This window comes from Triticum aestivum, chromosome 2D, assembly GCF_018294505.1.
Source record: "Triticum aestivum cultivar Chinese Spring chromosome 2D, IWGSC CS RefSeq v2.1, whole genome shotgun sequence".
Taxonomy (NCBI): Eukaryota; Viridiplantae; Streptophyta; class Magnoliopsida; order Poales; family Poaceae; genus Triticum; species Triticum aestivum.
The window spans coordinates 554,694,287-554,721,819 of NC_057799.1; the positions used below are offsets into that span (position 1 = coordinate 554,694,287).

A 27,533-nucleotide genomic window follows, 5' to 3' on the forward strand; every position below is an offset into this window, starting at 1 on the left:
CTTTGCTAGGCTTAATGCTTGTCACTAGGGCCCGAGTGCCATGATTTCAAATCTGAACCTATTATGTTTTCATGAATATATGTGAGTTCTTGATCCTATCTTGCAAGTCTAGAGTCACCTACTATGTGTTATGATCCGGCAACCCCGAAGTGACAATAATCGGGACCACTCCCGGTGATGACCATAGTTTGAGGAGTTCATGTATTCACTATGTGTTAATGCTTTGGTCCGGTACTCTATTAAAAGGTGGCCTTAATATCCCTTAGTTTCCGCTAGGACCCCGCTGCCACGGGAGGGTAGGACAAAAGATGTCATGCAAGTTCTTCTCCATAAGCACGTATGACTATATTCGGAATACATGCCTACATTACATTGATGAATTGGAGCTAGTTCTGTGTCACCCTATGTTATGACTGTTACATGATGAACCGCATCCAGCATAATTCTCCATCACCAATCCAATGCCTACGAGCTTTTCACATATTGTTCTTCTCTTATTTACTTTTCCGTTGCTACTGTTACAATCACTACAAAACCCAAAAATATTACTTTTGCTACCGTTACCATTACTATCATACTACTTTGCTACTAAATACTTTGCTGTAGATATTAAGTTATCCAGGTGTGGTTGAATTGACAACTCAACTGCTAATACTTGAGAATATTCTTTGGCTCCCCTTGTGTCGAATCAATAAATTTGGGTTGAATACTCTACCCTCGAAAACTGTTGCGATCCCCTATACTTGTGGGTTATCAAGACTATTTTCTGGCGCCTTTGCCGGGGAGCATAGCTCTATTCTTTGAGTTACTTGGGATTTGTATCTGCTGGTCATTATGAGGAACTTGAAAGACGAGAAAACAAAAATGTATCCCTCAACTACTAGGGGAGGTAAGGAACTGCCATCTAGCTCTGCACTTGATTCACCTTCTGTTTTGAGTAAGCTTGCGACACCTAAACCTGCTTCTGCTATTAATTCTGATATGTCGCATGTTATTAATGATGCCACTTCTGCTATGCATGATACTTATGATGAAACTACCTCTATGCTTGATACTACTGTGCCACTTGGTGAATTTCTTGATGAACAACTTGCTAGGGCTAGAGAGAATGAAGTTATTGAAACTGATAATATTGATGAAAGTGATGATGAAGACTCTCCCCCTAAATATGAATTGCCTGTTGTGCCTGAGGGCTATGTTATGGATGAAGAAACTGCTAGAGACTTTCTTGCTTGCAATGATAGAAGTGATCTTAAGAAATTATTAGCTAAGCTGAAACAAAAAACTCTGAATGCTAGAATGAAATTATTAGCTAAGCTGAAACAAAAAACTCTGAATGCTAGAACACCAGATGAAGCTGAAATTCTATTGAATAATATGTTGACAAATGAAAATAATTGGACACTTCCTGAACCAACTCCTAAGCCGACTCCGAAGAAAAGGGGTGTTCTATTTCTCAGTCCCGAATATATGCAAGAGGCAAAGAAATCTATGAAAGAAAAAGGTATAAAAGCTAAAGATGTTAAGAATTTACCTCCTGTTGAAGAAATACATGGTCTTAATTTACCGCCTGTTGAAGAAATACATGGTTTTAATCCATCACCTATTGAAGAAACACATGGTCTTGATAACCCGACACAGGTAGTAAAGGTAAATTCTCTCTATAGATTTGATGAAGGTGATATTCCTTGTTATAAGTCTGCTAGCCAATGCTTAGATGAGTTTGATAATTTTATTGTCAAACAAGAAAACTTCAATGCTTATGTTAGTAGACAATTAAAACATAATGCTTATATGATTGAACACTTGGGTGATTTTATGTCTAGAGTTAAAGGTGAACTTAAACTCATTAGTAAACATGCTTCTATGGTTACCACTCAAGTAGGACAAGTACTTAAGGCTCAGAATGATTTGCTCAATGAATTGAATAGTAAGAATAATGATTTTGCTGTTAGAGTGGCTACTAGAACTGGTAAAATGACTCAGGAACCTCTGTATCCTGAAGGCCATCCTAAGAGAATTGAGCAGGATTCTCAGAGAAATAATATTGATGCACCTAGTCCTTCTAAAAAGAAGAAAAAGAAAAATGATAGGACTTTGCATGCTTCTAGTGAACCTGTTGTAGACACACCTGAGAATCCCAATGATATTTCTATTTCTGCTGCTGAAACACAATCTGGTGATGAACATGAACCTAGTGATAATGTTAATGATAAGGTTCATGTTGATGCTCAACCTAGTAATGATAATGATGTAGAGGCTGAACCTGTTGTTGATCTTGATAACCCACAATCAAAGAATCAACGTTATGATAAGAGAGACTTTGTTGCTAGGAAACATGGTAAGGAAAGAGAACCTTGGGTTCAGAAACCCATGCCCTTTCCTCCTAAACCATCCAAGAAAAAGGATGATGAGGATTTTGAGCGCTTTGCTGAAATGATTAGACCTATCTTCTTGCATATGCGTTTGACTGATATGCTCAAAACGAATCCTTATGCTAAGTATATGGAAGAAATTGTTACTAATAAAAGAAAGAGACCGGAAGCTGAAATTTCCACCATGCTTGCTAATTACACTTTCAAGGGTGGAATACCTAAGAAACTAGGAGATCCAGGAGTACCAACTATACCATGCTCCATTAAAAGAAACTATGTTAAAACTGCTTTATGTGATCTTGGAGCCGGTGTTAGTGTTGCACTCTCTCTTTATATCATAGACTTGATTTGAATAAGTTGACACCTACTGAAATATCTTTGCAAATGGCTGATAAATGAACTGCTATACCTGTCGGTATTTGTGAGGATGTGCCTGTTGTAGTTGCAAATGTTACTATTTTAGCGGACTTTGTTATTCTTGATATTCCCGAGGATGATAGTATGTCTATTATTCTTGGAAGACCCTTTTTGAATACTGCAGGGGCTGTTATTGATTGCAATAAAGATAATGTCACTTTTCATGTTAATGGTAATGAGCATACGGTACACTTTCCGAGGAAACAACCTCAAGTCCACAGTATCAATTCTATTGGAAAAATTTCATCGATTATTTTTGGAGGTTTTGAATTTCCTCTTCCTACTGCCAAGAAGAAATATGATATTCTTATTATTGGGTACGTGCATATCCCCGTTGAGGTAACATAGTGTTATTCGAAATTTCTCCGGTTCCATGTTATTCGGAATGAGTTTGTTAACAAGACTTGATCAACCTTGTTAGTGGATTCCTTTTGATGAGCATGAGATGGATGAAGTTAGAAGGCACAACCTTCTATACCCTCCTTTTACTTTCTGTTATTTAGTTGAAATAAAGTAAAAATAGTATTTTTTTCTGTCTGTTTTCTGAGTTATCCGTGCAATATAAAAATACCCCAAAATTAAAAGTTCTCCAAATGCCCTGCCAATTTAATATGATTTTTTGTGGAATATTTGAGAATATTTGGCACTGAGAACACAGCAGGGGGAGCAAGCACCTGGGCACGAGGGTCCAGGGCGCGCCCCCTGCCTCGTGGGCCCATGGTGGCTCCCCTCCACTTATTCCTGCACCCACACACTCCTTCTTCCTCGCAAAAAAATCACCAACCAGCTCAAGCACGAGTTCTAGCTCATTTTGCTGCGATTTTCGATCTCCTTGCTCAAAGCACCTCTCACAAAACTGCTTTGGGGGATTGTTCCTTGGTATGTGACCCCTCCATTGGTCCAATTAGTTTTTGTTCTAGTACTTTATTCATTGCAAATTTGTGTTGCCTAGGTGACGTTGTTCTTGAGCTTGCATGTCAAATTTATATGGTTCCAAGTAGTTCTAATGCATGATATAGGCTCTAGGCACTTGTAGGAGTAGTTGCTATCAATTTTGCTGAGCTTGGTTCATTGTTATTTGAAGTTACTAAAAATTTCAGAAATTTTCAGAAAATGATGAAGAGATTTTTGGGGGGCTCATCGAGCCGAAGCTCGAAGGAAAAGCAAAGTGAAGAAGCAGAGAGGCCTCAATATAATCTGCCTCGCACCACGGAAGTTCGGCCGTGTGAATGGCCTTGTGATGATTTCTTGAGAGCAGCCGGGATTTATGATGATTTTTATGAGTTGGGTGAGAATGCAGGCCTCACCGACTTCCTCCGCGACCAACGCGAACAGTATCTCTTACTCACCAATACCTTTGTGCAAAATTTTCATTTCCATTCTAGGAGGTCACCACCTATGGTGTTTATATGATGAGTATAAGGAGATGACCCTTCGTGAATTCTGTGTAGTGTGCAAGTTACCTTTTCCGGGTTTCATAGAGGAACAACATAGTAACGATGTGGAGGGGTTTATTGATACAATTGTTGTAGGGGAAACGAGGAAGGTTTCCGACGCACGAATCACTAGCATACATTTTCCTGTTCTATGTTACTTTGCTATATTTGCTAGTAGATGCTTAATTGGTCGCGGAAACTGTGAAAACCTGAGTGTCCTAGATATTATTATTTTGTGCCATGCCTTGTTTCGTGATGACACATTTAGTATGGGCGCTATTGTTGCAAAGCGGTTAAATCTTAACCGTACTAAGGGCCCCATCTTGGGAGGCATCTTCGCCTCACGCCTCGCTGCATACTATAACATACCTATTAGGCACTATGAAAAAGAAGAAAAATTGCTGCCTACTGTTTATTTAGATTATAAGAGTATGGTAGCGCATGATTTTATTGTTAAGAATAGGGAAAGGGCGCTTAAATACAAATTGTTATTTGATAAAAGTCACCCTGAGACTATTACCTTGCCTGCTCCTTCCCTGTTTCATTTATCTGCAGGCCAGTATCTTGTTCCGCTAGCGACCATCCAAGTGTACCGGAACCCTACATCAGCCAGAGAGCCAGAGCCGGAACCACAATTTGATCCTCCACGACAGTCTAATTACCAGTGGGATCCGGAGATGATTGCCAACCAGTGGCAATCAGAGGCTTCTTCTTCTCAGTACGACCCCAACTATAACTTTGGATATCCTGCTAGGCCAGCCGTGGCAATAAAAGAACTCTTAGGCCAAAAGCCTAAGCTTGGGGGAGTACGTATCTCTCACCGACATTACATTTATGTTCACACACTCATGCTAGTTGTTGGTGCTCATACTCTTTCATTGTATTATCCATGCTAGTTTATTATCCTTTTTATGCTTTCTTCTTGTGTGTCGGATAAACCTTAAGAAAACAAAAAAATTAGTTGTAGCTTTAGCTAGTTTACTTTTCTTACTGTAGTAGTAATAATTAAAAAGAAAACCCAAAAATATTTCCTGTTCTTCTTTTGCTTGTTGGGAGCTTTCCCGTGTAAATAGTTTTATTTCTTTCCTTTGGGGGTCGATAGGAGAAGACCATGATGAAATTGTTGAAGTGGCTCTATTATGCATTATTGTTGATTTAACCAAGAGCCCATATTGCCTTGTCTTCTCCTATTTATTGAATGCTCGCAGATTCCAGCTTAGTCCAATGCACGTGCACTATTATTATTATTCACATCATTCAGTCGTGCAAGTGAAAGGAAATTATGACGATATATGATGGACTCATTGAGATGAGAGAAGCTGGTATGAACTCGACCTCTCTTGTTTTTGTAAATATGATTAGTTCATCGTTCCTGATTCAGCCTATTATGAATAAACATGTTTGCGATGACAATTAGAGATTATAGTTACTTATGCCATGCTTAATTAGGTATGAGCTTATAATGGTTTACCTTGCGTGCCAACATGCTGATCTGGAGTCCGTTCGGTGCTCCGGAGAGGGGAATCCGTAGTCGTCGTCGTCATCAACCATCCTCCATCACCAATTTCATGATGCTCACCGCCGTGCGTGAGTAATTCCATCGTAGGCTTGCTGGACAGTGATGGGTTGGATGAGATTTATCATGTAATCGAGTTAGTTTTGTTAGGGTTTGATCCCTAGTATCCAGTCTGTTCTGAGATTGATGTTGCTATGACTTTGCTATGCTTAATGCTTGTCACTAGGGCCCGAGTGCCATGATTTCAGATCTGAACCTATTATGTTTTCATGAATATATGTGAGTTCTTGATCCTATCTTGCAAGTCTAGAGTCACCTACTATGTGTTATGATCCGGCAACCCCGAAGTGACAATAATCGGGACCACTCTCTGTGATGACCATAGTTTGAGGAGTTCATGTATTCACTCTGTGTTAATGCTTTGGTCTGGTACTCTATTAAAAGGTGGCCTTAATATCCCTTAGTTTCCGCTAGGACCCCGCTGCCACGGGAGGGTAGGACAAAAGATGCCATGCAAGTTCTTTTCCATAAGCACGTATGACTATATTCGGAATACATGCCTACATTACATTGATGAATTGGAGCTAGTTCTGTGTCATCCTATGTTATGACTGTTACATGATGAACCGCATCCGGCATAATTCTTCATCACCGATCCAATGCCTACGAGCTTTTCACATATTGTTCTTCGCTTATTTACTTTTCCGTTGCTACTGTTACAATCACTACAAAACCCAAAAATATTACTTTTGCTACCGTTACCATTACTATCATACTACTTTTCTACTAAATACTTTGCTGCAGATATTAAGTTATCCAGGTGTGGTTGAATTGACAACTCAACTGCTAATACTTGAGAATATTCTTTGGCTCCCCTTGTGTCGAATCAATAAATTTGGGTTGAATAATCTACCCTCAAAAACTGTTGCGATCCCCTATACTTGTGGGTTATCACGTCCTCAGGGCCCGGTACCATTGGGACCTTGTCAAGAAGGTTTTCGAGACGGACCCGGTCACGACGGAGTTCATGAGACTGCTGGTAATTTTAGTTTCTGGTCAATTCGACTGCATGCTTAGTCATATTTGTAAACGATCCTTGTTCCTTTTGCAGAGAGAGCAGCACAGGATTGCGGCCGAAAGCGACTCGCCGTCTGAGGCATTGGTGAGGCCCAAGTGGGACACCCCATTCAACCGATCGTTGAACATATTGAAAGGACTCCCAGTGGACACTCGGCCGTCGTATGGACGCGTGCACGATGTCGGAGACGGCGCCACGTGGAAGAAGTACTACCGTGAGACCACGAAGGAGAGAAAGGAAAGACGGAGGTTAACTGAAGAAAACATCGACAAGAAGGTTGAGATTGCGGTTGAGAAGAAATCAGCTGAGACAGTCGCAACAGTGTACGCTGCAGCAAAATAGGCGATTGCAGATATGTCTGGTGTCTTGGTTCCGGCCGTTCTTAGTTGGAGCAGGCAAAATCCAGAAAAAATGTTGCGGACTTTCCCCTTGCCGACTTCTTTGGGAGCAGCTCGACTAGCGTTGCACCAGCACCTGCACCTGCACCGGCTCCCGCACCTGCTCATAGCAGCCCGTCCTCCGTCTCGGACGTGCTCAGTGGTGCTTCATCTTTGGCTGAGCTCGACGCCCTCACGGTATCTATCATACCGGCCCTCTTCAGTAAATGTATAATCTCCTGTTTCCGTTGCCTTTCGGATGTCTCACGTCGCAGACATGTCTTTGCAGGCCGACGTAACCCCGTGCACCATATTGTACACCATCGGTGACCAGAAGGTGGACGTGGGGAAGGCGACGATAATGAAGCCGAAGGAACCATTGTTCCATGGCTGGCCGATACCCCCGGACGTCTTCAAGGTTTCCATGGCCAGTGTCAAACCGGGCCACGAGAATTTGGCTCCTCCGGTACTAGGGGGATGACGACGAGACCCCGCGGCGGCTTGGTGGTTGCAATGGGTGGGTCCTATTGTGGCCAAAGAGTCTGCTTCGTCTGGAGGCGGCTGGGAGCACACCCACGAGCACGCAGCCTCAGCAAGGTATGAACATCAACACCCCACCCACCCAATTAGCGTCGGTTGTCGTGCTGGGTGATAGTGGAAGGGGTGAGGAAGAGGCTCAATTAGTCGCTGATGACGTTGTCATAGATGAGGATGAGGATGATGATGACACTCAACAGTATCTCAATACTGGCCCCTATGATGAGTACTCAGGGTTTGAGCGACATGAGTCGGTGCCTGAATTGCCGCCTCCAGAGGCTGAACGTATTATAGACGAACTTCCAGTAGGAAAGAAGCATAGGAAGAGACCGAGGAAAGGCAACAAAGTTGCTTCTAGGATCCAGCCGCCTTAGCAGCCTCGGGTTCAAGACCGTATACCTATCCCCGGTGCGGCAAAATGGCATATCCCCGGTGAACCAATCCTACCTAAGGCAGCGTTAGAGGCCACACATGGCGATCTAAGGAGACTTCATGACGATGTGTTGCGGAGAGAGAAAAGCCTCATCGCCTCGGAAAATCCAGGATACCCACTCTACGTGGTTAACGTGCCGCGGCAAAGGTCGTACGTCCACACATGCCCCGCGGACAAGTTCTTCCTTCGATTCGATTACATCTTCGACATGTTTCACTTGAAGAAGCTGGATTTTACGTTTGTCCGCCTTTATGCCTTGTACATGAACTACATCATCGGGACTGAGCAGATACCTTATATGTGTGTCGTTGACCCGTACTTCATGCACGAGGGCTTCTTGGCAGTCTGCGCAGAGCACCATGAATACGCGAGGGACTACATCGCCAATTTCATGGTCGCCAATAAGGACAAGGAGGCGATTCTCGTGCCTTATCATCCCGTGTAAGTCATCCGTGCAGATATCCTTCCTTCGATTTCAATCATTCATTTGCACGGTGGAGGCTATTTAATTTGAGGTATACTTATTTTGCGCAGCGGCGGGCGCGCCGTCCTCATCATCCTCTACCCCTGATACTCCCACACTCTTTACTTGGACTCGTCAAAGAACATGAACAAAAAGGATTACACCCACATCAAGTCTGTTCTCGACAGTGCTATCTTTTACTACGGCGTACGGGGTGGAGAGGTCAAGGACAAGAAGAAAAGGGACGGCAGGCCCGCCTTCGACCATAAGACCGACTTCTCCTGCATCCAGCAACCGAGTGATACTCTTAGTGATGGATTCTATGTCCTACACCACATGCTGGAGTACAGACGAGATCAGCAGAACCTTCGCATGTCACCTAAATCCGGCGATGCCCATATTCTGCAATGGGCAAAGAACGTAGGAGATATCCTGGATCATCGACTTCGAGGTGAGTTCTATCACATCCATCGTGAACTTGCCCAAGTCATCGTGAAGGAGGTCCTCGACAAAGCAGGTTTGTTCTATGAGGAAGAGCAAATGTCACGGGAAGACGTCCGAACACGTGTAGCCGCTCAGCGTCTTGACCTGAAGCCTTTCACTAAGCTCGGGGACTATCTCCCTGACTTGGATGGATGGAACGACATGTTGGAGTGATTGACAATGTGTCCATTTAGTCCATACTTTCTAAATGACTAAACTTTGAGTTATGCACAACAAAACTTTATTTGTGACGTAATTAAACCGTCCTCCTCAACTAGCGAAGATCACTCTGGTTAGGGCATTTTTGGTACGATGAACTTTGTTATTTATGCTTATGATATTGTTGCTTTTATTTTTTCCAAGTCTGTCTCTTTCTGTTGCTCAACTATGTATGTTGCATATCATCGACTCATGTGACGATGTAGGAGCATAGATCATCGATGACGAAGAAGTGCAACGCCAGGAGTATACAACGAGTTGCCAGAGTGTCAGGCCCAGGTGTACCGGTTTTCGGTATCCGAGTGACAACCATTAGTTAGTTTAGGTTCACGCTAATGCGAGAGAGGGATACGAACTCATGTACTGCATAGTTCTGCTCTCACTCATAGTAATAGCTCTTCTCGCGTATATCATTGTTTAGATGGATGACGATGTAGTTGCAAGTAATCGAGACTTGTATCGCTATTTTCGAGACGATGACGAGAGACCACTTTGTGTTGGATGATGATGACATGATTTGATGTTATGATTACATTTGTATGTGTATGATATGCTAAAGATTATTGTATAAAGCCTATTCAAATACAAAACAAATATTCCGAAAAAAACAAAAACTAATAAAACTAACAGTAGCGAGGCGAATAAAGTTAGCACCAGCACGCTCTTACCAGTAGCGCGCCCAAGTTAAAAGCGTTGCAGCTATTAGCAGTAGCGCGTTGAACTAAAGCTCGCTGCTGCTAGCCATGTATAACAGTAGAGTGGGGCTACACGCGCTACTGATACATGTTAGCTGTAGTGTCGTATCAGTAGCACGGGACCCCGCGCTACTGTTACACCAAATACCCGCGCTACTGCTAGGCTTTTCCCTAGTAGTGCCAGTGTACTTGTACCATACCTTCCATGGCTTCGCCTGCGTGTCCCATAGCGTCATTTTCCTGCTCTCTTTGGGTAGGAATGTTTTCACGAATTGTCCGGGATGATCTGCAGTTGCAGGTCGATCACAATCAGTCAAAGAGCAATGCAATTTAAGAATATGAGTATCGAGAGAAGAAATTGAATTCATCAATTACCATGAAGTACGAGGCATAGACATCGTTGTGCTTCATTGCCTTGACGGTGAAGGGCCCCGTGGATTTGAACCTTTGTGCCCTCTCCATGGCGTCTTCCTTCTCCCTTTGAGTTACTAGACGCCTCTACGACATTAATCCCGGCCTTCTTGTAACCTTGACGAGAACTAGTATAAAAAGATGCAGACTATATATATCAGGATAGTGCACTTCCAGTTTATTCTAATTAGTACTAGAAGGTTGGTTTATAGGAAGGAAGGAAGAAAGAAGATTTACCTCTGCTAGGTTGGTTTTCACCATTGCTCTTGTTGAACATCGTGAACTGAGCCTCCATACCATATTTGTTACCAAAAGATTTCTGCCTGCACATGGATTCTGGCGTGAATACACATGTATGAACTATACGCGGGAAAAGTTCATTAGCTCGATGACAAGAGCATATAGATTGGAATCATTTTATAGTACAAGACCAGTGCTATATCTAGCTACTAGAGTCAAGACTGACACACCATCTAAGCCATCTCAACCAATATATATGTGTGCGTACATGTAAAACAAGTACTACTCATTTTGAAATAGATTCTCGATCGAAGGCTTCTTCTTAGTTACCTGCCAAATTTCCACTTCATGCTGCCCCTTTAGAAGGTATTTTAGATGCTGAAACGGCAGACCTGGTATAAACACTTAAAGGAGCAGCAGAGCTTTTCCCCTCAGCTTTGGACTCCTTGGATGGTCGACTAGCCAACTCTACTTACAATGGATGTGCACATATGTTAGCTAAATAACAAGAGCCTATGAATCATTTGACAACATTTATCTATCACAACAGTTGAAAGGACATGCGGTGCCCCCATGTGTGGTTTTGGTAATTGATGACATTCACTATGGACTAATGGTTACATTGAGTTATATTTGAAGGATTTTTTCCATAGGCATTTCTTGAATTCCATGTGTTGGTTTCAAGGAGTTTATGGGTTGACCAAGGTGCTATTAAGGAATTATCCAAAGATTGGTCATGTGAGTGTTGAGCTTATTGCAAGCATGACTTGAAGAAGAAGATTGTGTGATCATTCATGTTTACCTTCAAGACATCATCCAAACGAAGAGAGTTGGAAAGATTCAAGGTTGATCAAGACTAAGTCAAGAGTAAATCAAGTTGATCAACTCACAAAGCGTAGAAGATGTACCGAGAGGGATCAAGTGATCCCATGGTATGGTAAGCATTGTCCATTGCACTTTGTGTACTAACCCATGGTCTATGTGAGAGTCTATGTGGGGTTAGGTATGTGTCCATGGGCTTGCGTCAAGAGGAAGATATCATACAACCCATGGAAAGGATGACATCAAGTGGTGACCATCATCAAGATTGTTGTGTGCAAGTTCAAGTGGAGCATCACGAAGACATCAAGTGCTTGAAGCTTGCCATCCATTGTGGTGTCAATGGACTTGTGAAGATGTGCCGAAGAGTGGCTCACCCATAGTGGAGTATGGGGGAGCAATCATCTAGTCTCCATCGACCCAACACAATCAAGAAAGGTGGTCCATCTTGAGGAGGACAAGATCGTCATCATCTAGCTCAAGTGGATCATGTGCAAGGCAAAGGTTTGCCCTTGATAGGTTTTCTATTTTACCGGTCTCATGGTGGTAGTTGGGAGACCGGGTTATAGGATCGATAGCCGTACTATCAAGGGGGGCTCTCAAGTGAGTAACTTGATCGTATCGTTCGTCGAGAGCTCAAACCATTGCATCCTTGCATCATGTTTCTTGGTTCTTGTTTGGTTCTCTTTGTGAGTCTTAGAGCTTATGGTCATCTTGATGACAAGCTTGAGTTCATCGAAAACGGAGTTTGCATGCGTCTTATATGATGTTTTCGGTGTTGGAGGTTTTACCGGTCTTATCCGAGGAAGGGTTCTCGCCATTTTCTTTTGGGCCTTTTCTCATTTGCTTCTTGTTGGTATTTCTATCAATATTGTGTTAGGCCTTGTCGCTAGCTTTCCAACAAACTTGGTTTCGTCGAATTCGGAGTCCGTTTGCAGAAGTTGTGTCAGTTTTGGTGTCCTTAAAAGGGGCTGTTGCGGATGTAATTTTTTAGTACCGCTCTTGGGAGCGGTACTACCGCGAATACTTTCGTGGCTACTTCCGCTCGGGACCAAAAACTCGTCACAAGTCCTAGCGGTAGTACCGTGAGGTCAAGCGGTACTACCGCTCCGATGGTTCTTCTGGCTTTTTGCCTCCTCGCTATTGTGTTTTAAAGGGGTACTACCGCCCTAGCGGTAGTACCGCTCCTTGGAGCGGTAGTACCGCTCGGTGCGGGCTGTGAGCATAACGGTTGGATTTTTCCCCACCTATAAAAGGGGGTCTTCTTCCCCAATGAACCTTATCCTTTGAGCTCATGTTCTTCCCCCACTGTTTACCTTCTTCGAGCTTGCTAACTCTCAATCCCTCCAATGATTCTTGCTAGTTCTTGAGGGAAAAGAGAGAGGAGATCTAGATCCACGTTTCCACCAATCACCTTCTCCTCTAAGTGAGGGGAACCCCTTGGATCTAGATCTTGGAGTTCTTCGTGTTCTTCTTTCGTTCTTCCTCTCATTTTCCTCCCTAGCATTAGTTGCTTTGGTGGGATTTGGGAGAGAAGGACTTGGGCACTCCGTGTGCCCTTGCCATTGCATTTGGTGCATCGGTTTGAGTTCTCCACGGTGATACGTGGAAGTGAAGTTTGAGAAGCTTATTACTCTTGGGTGTTTGGGCACCCTAGAGCTTGTTCCTCTTGGGTGCCTTGGCGCCCTAGATGGTTGGTGGTGTTCGGAGCTCAATCATTGTGGTGTAAAGCTCCGGGCAAGCGTCGGGGTCTCCAATTAGGTTGTGGAGATCGCCCCGAGCAATTTGACGGGTTCCGGTGACCGCCCCCAAGGGTTGCCAACGTGTACGGGTTCGGTGACCGCCCCAAGGGTTGCCATTTGTACGGGTTCGGTGACCGCCCTCAAGGGTCCCTTAGTGGAATCACGGCATCTTGCATTGTGCGAGGGCGTGAGGAGATTACGGTGGCCCTAGTGGCTTCTTGGGGAGCATTGTGCCTCCACACCGCTCCAAATGGAGATTAGCATCCGCAAGGGTGTGAACTTCGGGATACATCGTCGTCTCCGCGTGCCTCGGTTATCTCTTACCCGAGCTCTTTACTTATGCACTTTACTTTGTGATAGCCATATTGTTTCTTGTCATATATCTTGCTATCACCTAGTAGTTTAGCTTGCTTAGCATAAGTTCTTGGTGCACATAGGTGATCCTAGTTGTTGTTGGTTTTGTGCTTGACAAATTAACCGCTAGGTTTATTCCGCATTTGTTCAAGCCTAAACCGTAATTATTTTAAAGCGCCTATTCACCCCCCCCTCTAGGCGACATCCACGATCTTTCAATTGGTATCAGAGCCTCGTCTCTCTTTGTCAGGCTTAACCGCCTAGAGAGTAAAGATGTCGACTAGGGGATTAGGATTCTCTGACACTCTTAGTTTCAATGGCACAAATTTTGATGTTTGGGTTATTCGCATGCTTAATCTCTTTAGGGTCATGGACCCAAATTTAGAGCGAATTGTAGATATGGGTTTTTCTCCTCCAAAGGATCCCCAAAGATTATCTTTAGAGGATGAGAAAAACTCTTATCTCAATGCTCAAGCTTCTAATGTGCTTTTCGATGCTTTGAGCAATGTAGTTATATTTCAACTCATGCCTTTCCGGGATGCTCATGAGTTGTGGACAAAGCTTCAAGATAAATATGGCGTGTCCAAGTTTTGTGGGGATGATTGTTCTCCCTCCACCTCCGGCCGTGTTGTGTTCTCAACTTCTTCTACTTCACCTACATGTGGTTTGCCACAAGGTAATGACATGGTGAGTTGTGGTGTTCATTGCAATGATGATAGTGGGCTTAGTTTTGATAATCCTTCATTACTTTCTTGTTGCAATGCTTCATCTTTGGACTCTAGCACTTCGAGCACTCCAAATGTTTCACATGCTTGTGTTGATAGTCCTTTCATATCATGTACAAATTGCTTGACTAAATCTCATGATGATATGCTTGCTATGTCTTGTTGCCATGATAAAAATGCATGTATTTCCTCGAGTTGTTGTGCTAACAATGTAGAGGAAACCCAACACTCCATGGAACAAGATGTGGTCTTGAATGGTGCTTCAAGGGATCCCACATCATCATCTATTGCTTTTTTCCTTATGGCCAAGGCTTCAAAGGTATCTCCCACTTTGAATCCCAATATATCTTGTGATAATATTGATGATGGCAAGAGTGATGATGATGTCGATTATGATGAAGAGAATGATGATGTTGCCTCCTTAAAAGTTAAGGGGGAAATAATTTTTAAAGCTCTTCTTAAGAATAAAATTGCTCGTTCCAACTTCATGGAAATCATGTCTATTGCTATTGAGGGCAAGAAATATATTGATGAGTTGGAATCTCGTCTTGAGGAGCATGAGGTCACCATTGATAAAATGGAAGGTCATGAGCGTGATTACGCTAATGAGATTGCGGACCTCTCTCAAGCTCTTGAACTTGAACAAACCACCAAGGAATCTCTTGAGGAGACTTTTGCTCTAGAGTTATCTAGAGTGAAGGAATCTCATGATAGAGCTCTTGAGGTGGCCAATGTTTTTGAAACTAAAAATGCTAAGCTTGAAGTTGCTCATGCTAGACTCCTTGAGGATTTTGAGCACCTCGAAAATGGCTCAAGGGTCATCAAGGGTGAGCTCATCAAACTCACCGAGTCTCATGCTCAACTTGAAGCTTCTTATTTAAAAGAGCTTGCCAAGTTGCCTTCTCCTCTTGTTGTTAATGATGATGCTTGTGCTACTAACTCTATTTCTTGTGAAGCATCCATTTTAAAGGAGAACGTTGAGCTACGGGCTCAACTTGAGTTGCTATCTAGCAATTATGGGAAATTGGAAGAAAGCCATGAAAAGCTCTCAAGCTCTCATGATGATCTTCTAGTATCCCATAATGTGCTAAAGATAGCTCATGAGGCCATGATTGCTAAGGTAACATCTAGTGAGCCTCATGTGGACACTAGCACTACTTTTAGTCAAAATGCTATATTGCCTTGTGCTAGTCCTCGCGATTCATCCATGCATAACGTTGGTACATCTTGTGATGAATTGCTTTCCTTGCCTTGTTGCTCTAACGATGAAGCTTATACTTCCTCTAGTGCTTGTGTTGAGACTAACCATGTAGAGGAAATCAAAGAGCTCAAGGCCCAAGTCACTTCTTTGAAGAAAGATTTGGAAAAGTGTCATGAAGGGAAGGCCACACTCAACAATATCTTGAGTGTACAAAAATCCCCCAATGACAAAGGTGGACTTGGATTCAACTCCAATAAGAAGAAGAAGTCCAAGAGCAACAACAAGAAGGGCCAAAAACAAGTCAAGAGTTCGGCCAAGATTATTTGCTTCAAGTGCAAAATTGAAGGGCATCATGTTAGATCTTGCCCATTGAAGAAGAAGGCCATTAGTGACAAGCAACAAGGGAAGCGGCTACAAGTGCATTCTCATGCTCAACCTCAAGTTGAAGAAAGGCCTCTTCCCAATAAGACTCAAGCTAATGCTTCTCAAGTTGAGAAATCAAGTGAGAAGAAAGTGAAGAGTAGACGTTGCTACCTATGTCGTGAAAAAGGTCACGTCGCTTCTTCATGCACGAATGGTACCTTATCCAACCCTATTCTAATTGATGATATCTATTCTCTTGGGAAGGATAAGGTTGGCAATGTGTTTGCCAAGTTTGTTGGTACTCAAAGTGGTGTCAAGAAAAGAACCATTTGGGTAGCCAAGCCTATTGTGACTAACCTCTTAGGACCCAACTTGGTTGGGGACCAACTAGCTCATACTTGATCAATAGGTGTTGTTGGAGGACATTGGAGACTTGGCTACATTATGAAGAATTAAGGGGACTTCATCATTCTTATTGTCTCAAGCCAAGTCAATTGGAATCATCAAGCTTATATCTTATATCCAATGTGCCTCCTTGCGGTAACTTGTACTTAAATTGCTTACATTGAAAGTTACTTGCCCCTTGCATGTTTTGGTTTTGTTCCTTGCATGTGTTTGTATATGTTGTGTCTCCAAATTGCTTATCTTGAGTAATCAAGTTTATGTATGTTGGTTTGCACTTCATGTACATGTGTGTCGTACGTTGAGCCTTTGTGCATCTTGTTTGTATCTTAGTTGGCTCTTGTGAGAGATTAATGGAATATCCCATTATGGGGGAGTGATGTGCTTTGTGCACCTCACAATCCTATAAATGTGTGTACATGAGTAATACCATCTAGTATTGATATTTCAAGATTATCTAGTCGCTATGTGGTATGTCTTCTCATGAGAAATTCAAATTCTAAATAGTCCATTAATTATCTCTTGTTGGATTCTCTTATTGCCTCTTGTTAAGTTTTTATTGGTATCACATTATGGGGGAGTCATATGCTATGTGCATATTACAAGCCTAGAAAATGTGTACATTTGAGATATTGTCACCTAGAATTGATATTGTAAATTATCTGTTCTTAGGTGGCATGTTAGCTCTACAAGTTGCAATTTGCTTGTGTTCGGTGTGAAGATGATGTTGGATATCCTTGCTATCTACCAACGGGAATCATTTCCAAATACTTCTTGTCTTTTGACAATTGGTACTCACTTATGTGTGGTAGAAATTATTGATCATCTCTACATTGGCCTTTGCTTTTATTTGCCTTATCTCTTGCCTAGGAATGTATCAACTCCCTTTGTCTTCCATACCACTTGTGGATCTTGTTATTTCTTGATCTTGTCTAGTGTTTTCTAGATATAGTGAAAGTGGTGATCCCACCTTGTGCATTTTGTATTCAAATGCAAATTCTCTATAATGCACTAGTCTTGGGGAGCTATCCTATTTTCTATAAAACACTCATCTTGCGCTCCTTATCAAGTGTGTGTTGGTGGAAGGCAAGCCGTTTTCTTTTTGGTACTTTGTGCCATCATGAAACTTTGTAGAGAGCTTGGTTTGTTTGGAACCATCCTCTCTTTTGGGAGTTTGATATCTTTTATTTAGTGTGTATCAACCGATATCTCATTCCTCGATGTATCTATTATGGATATCCTCCAAGTGATGATTTATTCATTTGGTATCTTTTCTTCACTTGGTTTTTCTTTGTCATTTGGTATCGGTTTTTGAAAGTCTTGAGCATGCATATTAATTTGATGTAGTATTTTAGCATGCTTTCTTTCTTGGACCCAATATATAGGGGAAACTCCACCAAGTCTCAAATTGGATGAGATGTGCATGAAATTCATTTTCATATCTATATGCACATATTTATGTGGAGGTTGTCCTATGTATTGTTGGTTCTCTAACTCTTTGGTCCCAATGAGTTTGGGTACCATTTTGTTTGTGTTGTTGTTCTAGGAGCAATTGGAGATGCATTGGATGCTCGGCTCACTCACAAGGAAGGTGGTGTCATCATGTGCTAATTGGAGTCAAGCTAGGATGATCAATGAACTACTACCTACCTTTAATTGGTATCTACTACATCCTTCCAATGATATCTCGGTAACAAGTATCTCTTCATGCATTCTTTTCTTGCATTCAACCTTGTGTAGGTTGCATCTTAGCATGATTTTCATTCCATCTTGTGATACTTGTTTCCTTTCTCAAAGCATCTCAACGATGATCTCATGTTGCTAGTTGTGATGTCTTTGATGGGTGTGTGGTAGGAATTCATTTATATACTATAAGACCATATCTAGCCATGTGCTATGCTTCCAAGCAAATATCTTATTGGTATATGTATGACTTCCTTTTGGATATCTTGTTCCTTCGTGTTGTAACTATTTCGGGTGTACATCCTTCTTTGTAGATATATATATCATCATGATTTCGTCTACCTAGAATCTTATACACTTGAGAGAAGTTGCATATCTAGATGATATCCTTTCTTTCACGTCCACCTTGTCTTTCTTATGTTATTTCTTTGGTGGCTCCGTGAAAGCTTTTGCCTTGAGTGCGTGTCTTCTATCGTTGCATCTTGATGCGCTCTTGTGTGGTGAAGATTATTTTCCTCATGCTTATCTTTACGAGGTTTTTGCCATCTTAATTGGTATCCCTCGTCTTGATGAGCCTTTCATCTTCTATCTTCACCGCGGGTTGTCACAAGCATAGGTTCTCTATATGCTTATTAGTAAGCTTGTGAACCCATTTGCTAGTTGTGTGTGGGAATGATAGGCCTTGCACCGTGTGCCTCATTCTTTCAAGACTTTATTGATGCTTAATGCTCTTCTGTACATTAGTCTTCTCAAGTGCATTGCCTTGACTCACACACATCTTTTTGGTTGAGCCCACTCTTAAGTTGCCTCTCTTACTTGTTGCTCAACCATGTGTTTGTTGCAAGTACTAGGCTTAGTTTCCTATATGCTCTCTTGCACTTGTTGTAAGTTTCTATTGATTTTGGGGGAGCTATGATCCTATTTTGTGCACTTTGTATCCAAATACAAAAATTCTTGATGTGCACAAATCATGGGGAGCTTCTCTAGTTTCTTTAGAACACTGCTCTGCTCTTATCATAATATCCTTTATTCATGTGGCTCGTAGGATCATTGGCCTAGTTGGTTCAATTGGTATCTTTTGATAGCTTGCTTCAATTGGTATCTTTTGATTGCTTGATTGCTTGTTTCTCTCTTTGTTATGTCTTTGTGGCATATCTTCCTTTTGCAATCTTTGGGCCTCAATATAGTTTGTCTTCCTCCAAGTATTTACCGTTGGATATGTGTATTGCATTCCACTCTCTTGTTGAGAAATACACAATTTATGGAGGAACACATTTTATATTGGCCTTCTAAGCTTTTAGCCCATTTTGGCAATCGATGCCAATGGGGGAGAAGTTTCAGAGAGTTTTGTGGAGAAGTTTAGAGAGTTGTCTCTTCTGGCTTTGGTTTGTTCCTAAGCATACGCATCTCCTACGCATGCATTATTGGTTGTTGCATTGCATGGTGATGCATAATTCCTTATATAAACTCTCTTGAAAGTGATTGTCATCAATTACCAAAATGGGGGAGATTGAAAGGACATGCGGTGCCCCCATGTGTGGTTTTGGTAATTGATGACATTCTCTATGGACTAATGGTTGCATTGAGTTATATTTGAAGGATTTTTCCATAGGCATTTCTTGAAGTCCATGTGTTGGTTTCAAGGAGTTTATGGGTTGACCAAGGTGCTATTAAGGAATTATCCAAAGATTGGTCATGTGAGTGTTGAGCTTATTGCAAGCATGTCTTGAAGAAGAAGATTGTGTGATCATTCATGTTTACCTTCAAGACATCATCCAAACGAAGAGAGTTGGAAAGATTCAAGGTTGATCAAGACTAAGTCAAGAGTGAATCAAGTTGATCAACTCACAAAGCGTAGAAGATGTACCGAGAGGGATCAAGTGATCCCATGGTATGGTAAGCATTGTCCATTGCACTTTGTGTACTAACCCATGGTCTATGTGAGAGTCTATGTGGGGTTAGGTACGTGTCCATGGGCTTGCGTCAAGAGGAAGATATCATACAACCCATGGAAAGGATGACATCAAGTGGTGATCGTCATCAAGATTGCCGTGTGCAAGTTCAAGTGGAGCATCACGAAGAGATCAAGTGCTTGAAGCTTGCCATCCATTGTGGTGTCAATGGACTTGTGAAGATGTGCCGAAGAGTGGCTCACCCATAGTGGAGTATGGGGGAGCAATCATCTAGTCTCCATCGACCCAACGCAATCAAGAAAGGTGGTCCATCTTGAGGAGGACAAGATCGTCATCATCTAGCTCAAGTGGATCATGTGCAAGGCAAAGGTTTGCCCTTGATAGGTTTTCTATTTTACCGGTCTCATGGTGGTAGTTGGGAGACCGGGTTATAGGATCGATAGCCGTACTATCAAGGGGGGCTCTCAAGTGAGTAGCTTGATCGTATCGTTCGTCGAGAGCTCAAACCATTGCATCCTTGCATCATGTTTCTTGGTTATTGTTTGGTTCTCTTTGTGAGTCTTAGAGCTTATGGTCATCTTGATGACAAGCTTGAGTTCATCGAAAACGGAGTTTGCATGCGTCTTCTATGATGTTTTCGGTGTTGGAGGTTTTACCGGTCTTATCCGAGGAAGGGTTCTCACCATTTTCTTTTGGGCCTTTTCTCATTTGCTTCTTATTGGTATTTCTATCAAGATTGTGTTAGCCCTTGTCGCTAGCTTTCCAACAAACTTGGTTTCGTCGAATTCGGAGTCCGTTTGCAGAAGTTGTGTCAGTTTTGGTGTCCTTAAAAGGGGCTGCTGCGGATGTAATTTTTTAGTACCGCTCTTGGGAGCGGTACTACCGCGACTACTTCCGTGGCTACTTCCGCTCGGGACCAAAAACTCGTCACAAGTCCAGCGGTGGTAGGCATGGATGTAATTTTTTAGTACCGCTCGCAAGCAGTAGTACCGCTACCCTTAGCAGTAGTACCGCTACCCCTAGCGGTAGTACCGTGAGGTCAAGCGGTACTACCGCTCCGACGGTTCTTCTGGCTTTTTTGCCTCCTCGCTATTGTGTTTCAAAGGGCTACTACCGCCCTAGCGGTAGTACCGCTCCTTGGAGCGGTAGTACCGCTCGGTGCGGGCTGTGAGCATAACGGTTGGATTTTTCCCCACCTATAAAAGGGGGTCTTCTTCCCCAATGAACCTTATCCTTTGAGCTCGTGTTCTTCCCCCATTGTTGACCTTCTTCGAGCTTGCTAACTCTCAATCCCTCCAATGATTCTTGCTAGTTCTTGAGGGAAAAGAGAGAGGAGATCTAGATCCACGTTTCCACCAATCACTTTCTCCTCTAAGTGAGGGGAACCCCTTGGATCTAGATCTTGGAGTTCTTCGTGTTCTTCTTTCGTTCTTCCTCTCATTTTCCTCCCTAGCATTAGTTGCTTTGGTGGGATTTGGGAGAGAAGGACTTGGGCACTCCGTGTGCCCTTGCCATTGCATTTGGTGCATCGGTTTGAGTTCTCCACGGTGATACGTGGAAGTGAAGTTTGAGAAGCTTATTACTCTTGGGTGTTTGGGCACCCTAGAGCTTGTTCCTCTTGGGTGCCTTGGCGCCCTAGACGGTTGGTGGTGTTCGGAGCTCAATCATTGTGGTGTAAAGCTCCGGGCAAGCGTCGGGGTCTCCAATTAGGTTGTGGAGATCGCCCCGAGCAATTTGACGGGTTCCGGTGACCGCCCCCAAGGGTTGCCAAAGTGTACGGGTTCGGTGACCGCCCCCAAGGGTTGCCATTTGTACGGGTTCGGTGACCGCCCTCAAGGGTCCCTTAGTGGAATCACGGCATCTTGCATTGTGCGAGGGCGTGAGGAGATTACGGTGGCCCTAGTGGCTTCTTGGGGAGCATTGTGCCTCCACACCGCTCCAAACGGAGATTAGCATCCGCAAGGGTGTGAACTTCGGGATACATCGTCGTCTCCGCGTGCCTCGGTTATCTCTTACCCGAGCTCTTTACTTATGCACTTTACTTTGTGATAGCCATATTGTTTCTTGTCATATATCTTGCTATCACCTAGTAGTTTATCTTGCTTAGCATAAGTTGTTGGTGCACATAGGTGAGCCTAGTTGTTGTAGGTTTTGTGCTTGACAAATTAACCACTAGGTTTATTCCGCATTTGTTCAAGCCTAAACCGTAATTATTTTAAAGCGCCTATTCACCCCCCCCCCCCCCTCTAGGCGACATCCACGATCTTTCAACAGTTAATTTGAATTCAGTCCATTAGATGGTTATTCGTAATTACCTACAAAATTGTTACCTGATGATGCTGCCTTAGAAGTTGAATCACCAAATGGAGACCTTATCTCCTCAGCCTTGGACTTCTTGGGTGGACGATGCTCCGATTCTTCTTACAGTTTGATGTGCGCACAGACAATGGTTAGCTCAATAACAAGAGTATAAGAATCATTTTACAACATCAAGCCATCTCATACCAATATATACATAAAAAGTACTAGAAGTACTAAATATTTTGAAATCGCTGGATCGGAGGGTTCTTCTTAATTACCTGCCAAACTGTCACTTGATGCTGCTCCCTCAGAAGCTGGATCACCAGATGGAGCTTGAGAATTTTTCCCCTTTGCGAGCTTGGACTTGCAGGATTGGTCCACTTCTGCCATGATATCATCAACCTTCCTGGACCTAGCCCTCGTCCTGACAAAAAAACATCGTCGGTCTTTTGTCGATAATCCTGTTGTTGTTGCGTTGGTTCCAGTGCATCATCGCTGCACATGCGAGATTCACTGTCTTCCTCATTCTCCAGAGATTCTGATAATGCATCTTCCTCTTCCTCGGCCTCTTCTTCTTCTGAAGCATCTTCTTCTTCTCCTGAAGCTTTATTTTGTGGTGTACCAACTGCACTAGTGTTAGTGTGAGCGTCTTCTTCTTCTGGGGGCAGTACCATATGCATTGGTGCTCGTGAGACCTTTCTCTTCCTCTCTGGTCACGTAGATGTCCTTGTGCTGCGGCTCGGCGAGAGATGCATACGGATCCTCGCAGGATGATGGGAAGAAAACCGTCTCTGAGAACTGTGACTGCCCGTCGTAATGGAATACTAGCAGCCAGCCATACCCGACACAATGGTCCGAGAGGAACTCCTTCCATACATGCGCAAAGCGTATCTCCCCGGAGATTTTAGCCAGCTCTGTGGGCCATTTATTCCTGCTTGGACCTCTCAGGGAAACCATTCATGTACACTCTTCCAAGTATTTGTGGAATCCTATTGGAATTTTCTGCAACATATGTCATCATACAAATTAATTAGTAATGGCTGAACATGCCGAGCACAACCCAAACATGCATATATGGCATTTAACCTTGCCTTCCTATAGTCCAATCTAAGCTATCAGTCACTCCTCAATTGGCCTTATATTTTGCAGAAATGTTACATATGTCTCTTTTATTTACAATCTATATGTTTTGTAAATACAAAAGATGTCAACTTTCATGAAGTAGTTTATATTTTGGATATGCTACCTCGTTTATCCTTCTCAATGGCAGAAAACATTATATAGTCCATGTTTGAAACATATCAATCACTGATTGCACAAAGAATCTATTGGGTGAAATATACTATATATATAACTCTATCAAATTAGAGAGCACCATTCCTAAAAGTGAACCACAATGGAAAAGATAATCTTCACAGCAATCATGCAAAATATGGTAGGTAAAATTAGAACAGCTAAAATTAGTTAGTCTCTTTGTTTATTGATATGATGAAGAAAACCTACCACACGTTCCATAAATGAACGGGATATAAACGCCCTAAAGAAGTGGGGGTATTTTTTTATCATTCTGGTCCTTCTCATCCCTTTTCTTCGACTCCTCTTCCTCTTTATCAACCTCCTTCCTTCCCTTCTGCTCATTTATCTCCATTGGCTCCTCCTATTTCTCTTTCTGAATTTCTTGCTGGTCCTTCTCTTCTTTCTCATTCTCATTATCCTCTCTTTCCTTATGTGACTTCACATTCTTCACATTTCCCTTTCTTTTCCTTCGATCCTCCATCTCCTTCTCCTCATCATCCTTCCTGACAACTCTCGTTTTCTTCTCTTTCTCCTCCTTGTATTTAACCATCTTCCATTTTGAGGAATTTTTCTTCTCCTCTGTTTTCTTATCACATTCATCTTTATTTTACTTCCTTTTCTCTTGTATTCACATTTTCATCTTCCTCTTCCTTTAATTTGATATTTTGCTTATTATCTACCAAGCCCATAGTGTTATACCATTTCTTATGATGTACCATGATTGGACCTTTACTGATGGCCGGTACTCCTCCCTCTGCAATACAATATAAGATGTATGATACATTAGCATAATTCTTTGCAATGGTAACAATGGCATATGATACCACTCAAGTTTCACCCGAGAGTTGAATCTATGTATGAAACACTTTCCAAGTTTGAATTTTTGCTATGACTATTCAATGATTATTCCAAATTGTATTAGTTATTTTCAAGAACACTCCTACAAAGGTCCTTTTGTTATAGATATAACAACCAACATGAATATAATTTCCATATAAGCTCTTCGGGGAAGAAAGTAGAACACTATTTATCTCATATTTATATTCAAATGTTTGACACACATGTACACATCATACATCAATGCTAGGAATATATATAGAGAGAGTGGCCACATGCGTAATCTTTTGTGGAGGCACACTTGCACATTTGTATATATTCATCTAGCTAAGCAATTCGGTTTTGATACATTATCCGATCTATCCCCTAATAGGCCTTCATGTGCTCCCCATGTTTATCCTTCTAGAGGATTTGCCAAACAAATATTAATATTTTCTTGATGAGGTTTACAAATTTGATGATTCTACTATGAAAATTTAGTAGACCAAGAAACATGCGCATATTGTGTTGATATATTACCATCCCTGTCTTGAGACAAGAAAGGTATGGCCCAACAAGTAACCCAACAGTTATCACAAGAGAAAATGTGGCATTGTACTAACCTGCAATATTTTAATAAAACTAAATATAACATTATGAACTAAAAATATATTTTTCCTAGTGGGGTTCTTTCTTCCATATATATAGGGCATTAGATCATTCTTCCCACATGGCCAAATTTCCAATGCGATGATGATGACACCAACACCATTGTTGTGTGTTGCACAAGAATCTATACCCCCTCCCTCAAAGTGACAAGACGGATACATTAACCTTATCAACAAAACCTCTAGTTATATCCCACATGTTGATCTATGCTCTACTAAAACATTTACGAACAATGAACATGGATACACCTGTCCTTGTGTTGGGAATAAGTAAAGCATGATGCACACTAGATTTCTAGAATAATAAGGCGAGACATAATCATACCAATGGGCCAAAGAACTAACTGCGCTAGCATAGATCGGATATACTATGAGGCTTACCAACGTTGTGAATCAATTTAAATCTTGATGGATCTGAATATCAGACCTCTTCAAGGGGCATTCGTTTCAACGAAGAAGGCGAGAGTAGAGGACGATGTGATTTAGAAGAAGGCCAACATGGTTGGTTGCGGCGGCGGCGGCTCGATGGACTTTGCAAGATTTGGTGTTTATAAAGGGGGTCGGAAAGGGGAAAACCCTAGGTCTTGAAAGGGGTGGGACTTGGGAGAAGAAAGGAAAGTCCAGTCTTAATTTTTCGAGGCCCGTCATCATCAAATGGAACAATATCAATCTCGCTAGGCCCAATTCTAGGCCCGCTAGTTTTTCCTTCACATGTCAATGGTAATACTTCAAATGAGGATCTACTTTAGGCCCGTTGGTTGAGGGTGTTCCGTAGAGGGTCAATCTATAGTATTTTATTTAAAATCTTTAGGCAAAATAAGTTGATTTACGTTCATCTAGTATGTATTTTTAATTTTGACTATTGGTTGCTAAACTGACTTGTATTTAAAAAGGCATGCTTGTTTTTATGACATTTTACAAAATATATTTTGATATGGGACCGTGTTCTCTAGCAGAAATTACAGAGCGTCGATCAAACCAATAGAAGTTTTGTTGTAATTTCCCCCACCGGTTTTTTTATTCTTGTGTAAAAAGGAGGTCGATGAGAGTTATCTTTCCATATAATCAATATCGTGACATTATGATGTAGTGTACAATACACTTTTTTGTGAAAGTCTTTTCATGTATAGTGTTGCCGAAAGGTTACATTGGTAATGATGTTATGTATTTAAAAATAAAATAAGACCAATTTTTATAGATGATGATGGCTTGCAAGTACGCATGCTTTAGTTGCAACCTTTACGAAGTAGAAGTGTTGATCCCATAGGGAGCACTTGAATTGGACTTTTGTCCCTCGTAGATACTCATGAAAATGTGCTTGCCATTAAATTGTAAACTCAAAGCAAAATGAGGGTGGAAGTATAATGATTCTGAGTATAGTGTGGATTAAACATGAATACACAAAAGAGTGGCACCCCGGCTTAGAGGAACCGGAACACCCTGTATTCCAGCCCAGAGATCAAGTCTTCTGGAATACGTCACTGTCTGGGATAGAATAGAACAACTCTTTATTACAAATAATATGGGTACCAAGGTTCTGATATTGCAAAGGTTACAGCGGCACGACGACACTACACCTGCTAAGGTAGCTCTATGCTAGCAGCGGAACTACAACAATGGTGATGAACTCCACTCCGCAGGAACTCTGGCTTGGACACATACTAGCATGAAAACTCGGGATCCTCGACAAGCAATCACTCACGACATCACCTGTAATCTGGCATGACATGCCAGGTGAGTACTTTGAATGTACTCACAAGCTCATAGCAACCAAAGCAATCAAGATAAACAACAGCATGGCATTTACAAGTTTATTATCAATGAGAAACATGATACTACTAGAACAATATGAGGTTGAGCATGGCATATACATGTTACGCATGATATGAACATGATGATGCTAGCACTAGCATGAGAGGGAGTCGATGTTTAAGGTCTCGTGGACCAACTTACTCATCGCGGAGGTTATCTCACAAACACCATACGTATCAATCGTACTTGCCGATGTGATCATTACATGATCACCTCCTGATCAACCAACACTGGTATCAACGATACTATCGTAATCATCACATGACCACAAGGAGCTCGATCATCATCGCATGACCACATAAAGATCAACCAATTTCTTTCCTCATGGAACCGGGGTTGTCTATGATTCAGGTTATTATTATTGTTGACCTATAGTGTAACCTACTACGAACTGTGTCTAGATTGGATCTGGTGGTTCTGGAACTTGCGGCGGCTGGAATTGTGTTTCGTCAACTCCCCTAGGGTTTTTGGATTTTTGGGGTATTTATAGAGCAAAGAGGTGGTGCAGGAGGTGGCCGAGGTGGGCACAACCCACCAGGGCGCGCCCAACTGGGTTGTGCTCCCCTCGGAGCCCTCCTCTGGTACTTATTTGGCTCAACAGGTGTCTTCTGGTCCAGAAAAAATCTCCAAAAAGTTTTGCTGCGTTTGGACTTCATTTGGTATTGATTTTCTGTGAAGTAAAAAACAAGCAAATGGCACTGGGCACTATGTCAATCGGTTAGTCCCAAAAAATGATATAAAGTTGCTATAAAATGATT

At 42.2% G+C, this 27,533-nt stretch overlaps 1 pseudogene; it reads right to left on the reverse strand.

Annotated features, from left to right (window-relative positions):
- The window catches only part of LOC123055916 (myb-like protein X), a 107,156-nt pseudogene extending 82,089 nt beyond the window's left edge, over positions 1-25,067 (reverse strand).
- Positions 25,068-27,533: the final 2,466 nt, after the last annotated feature.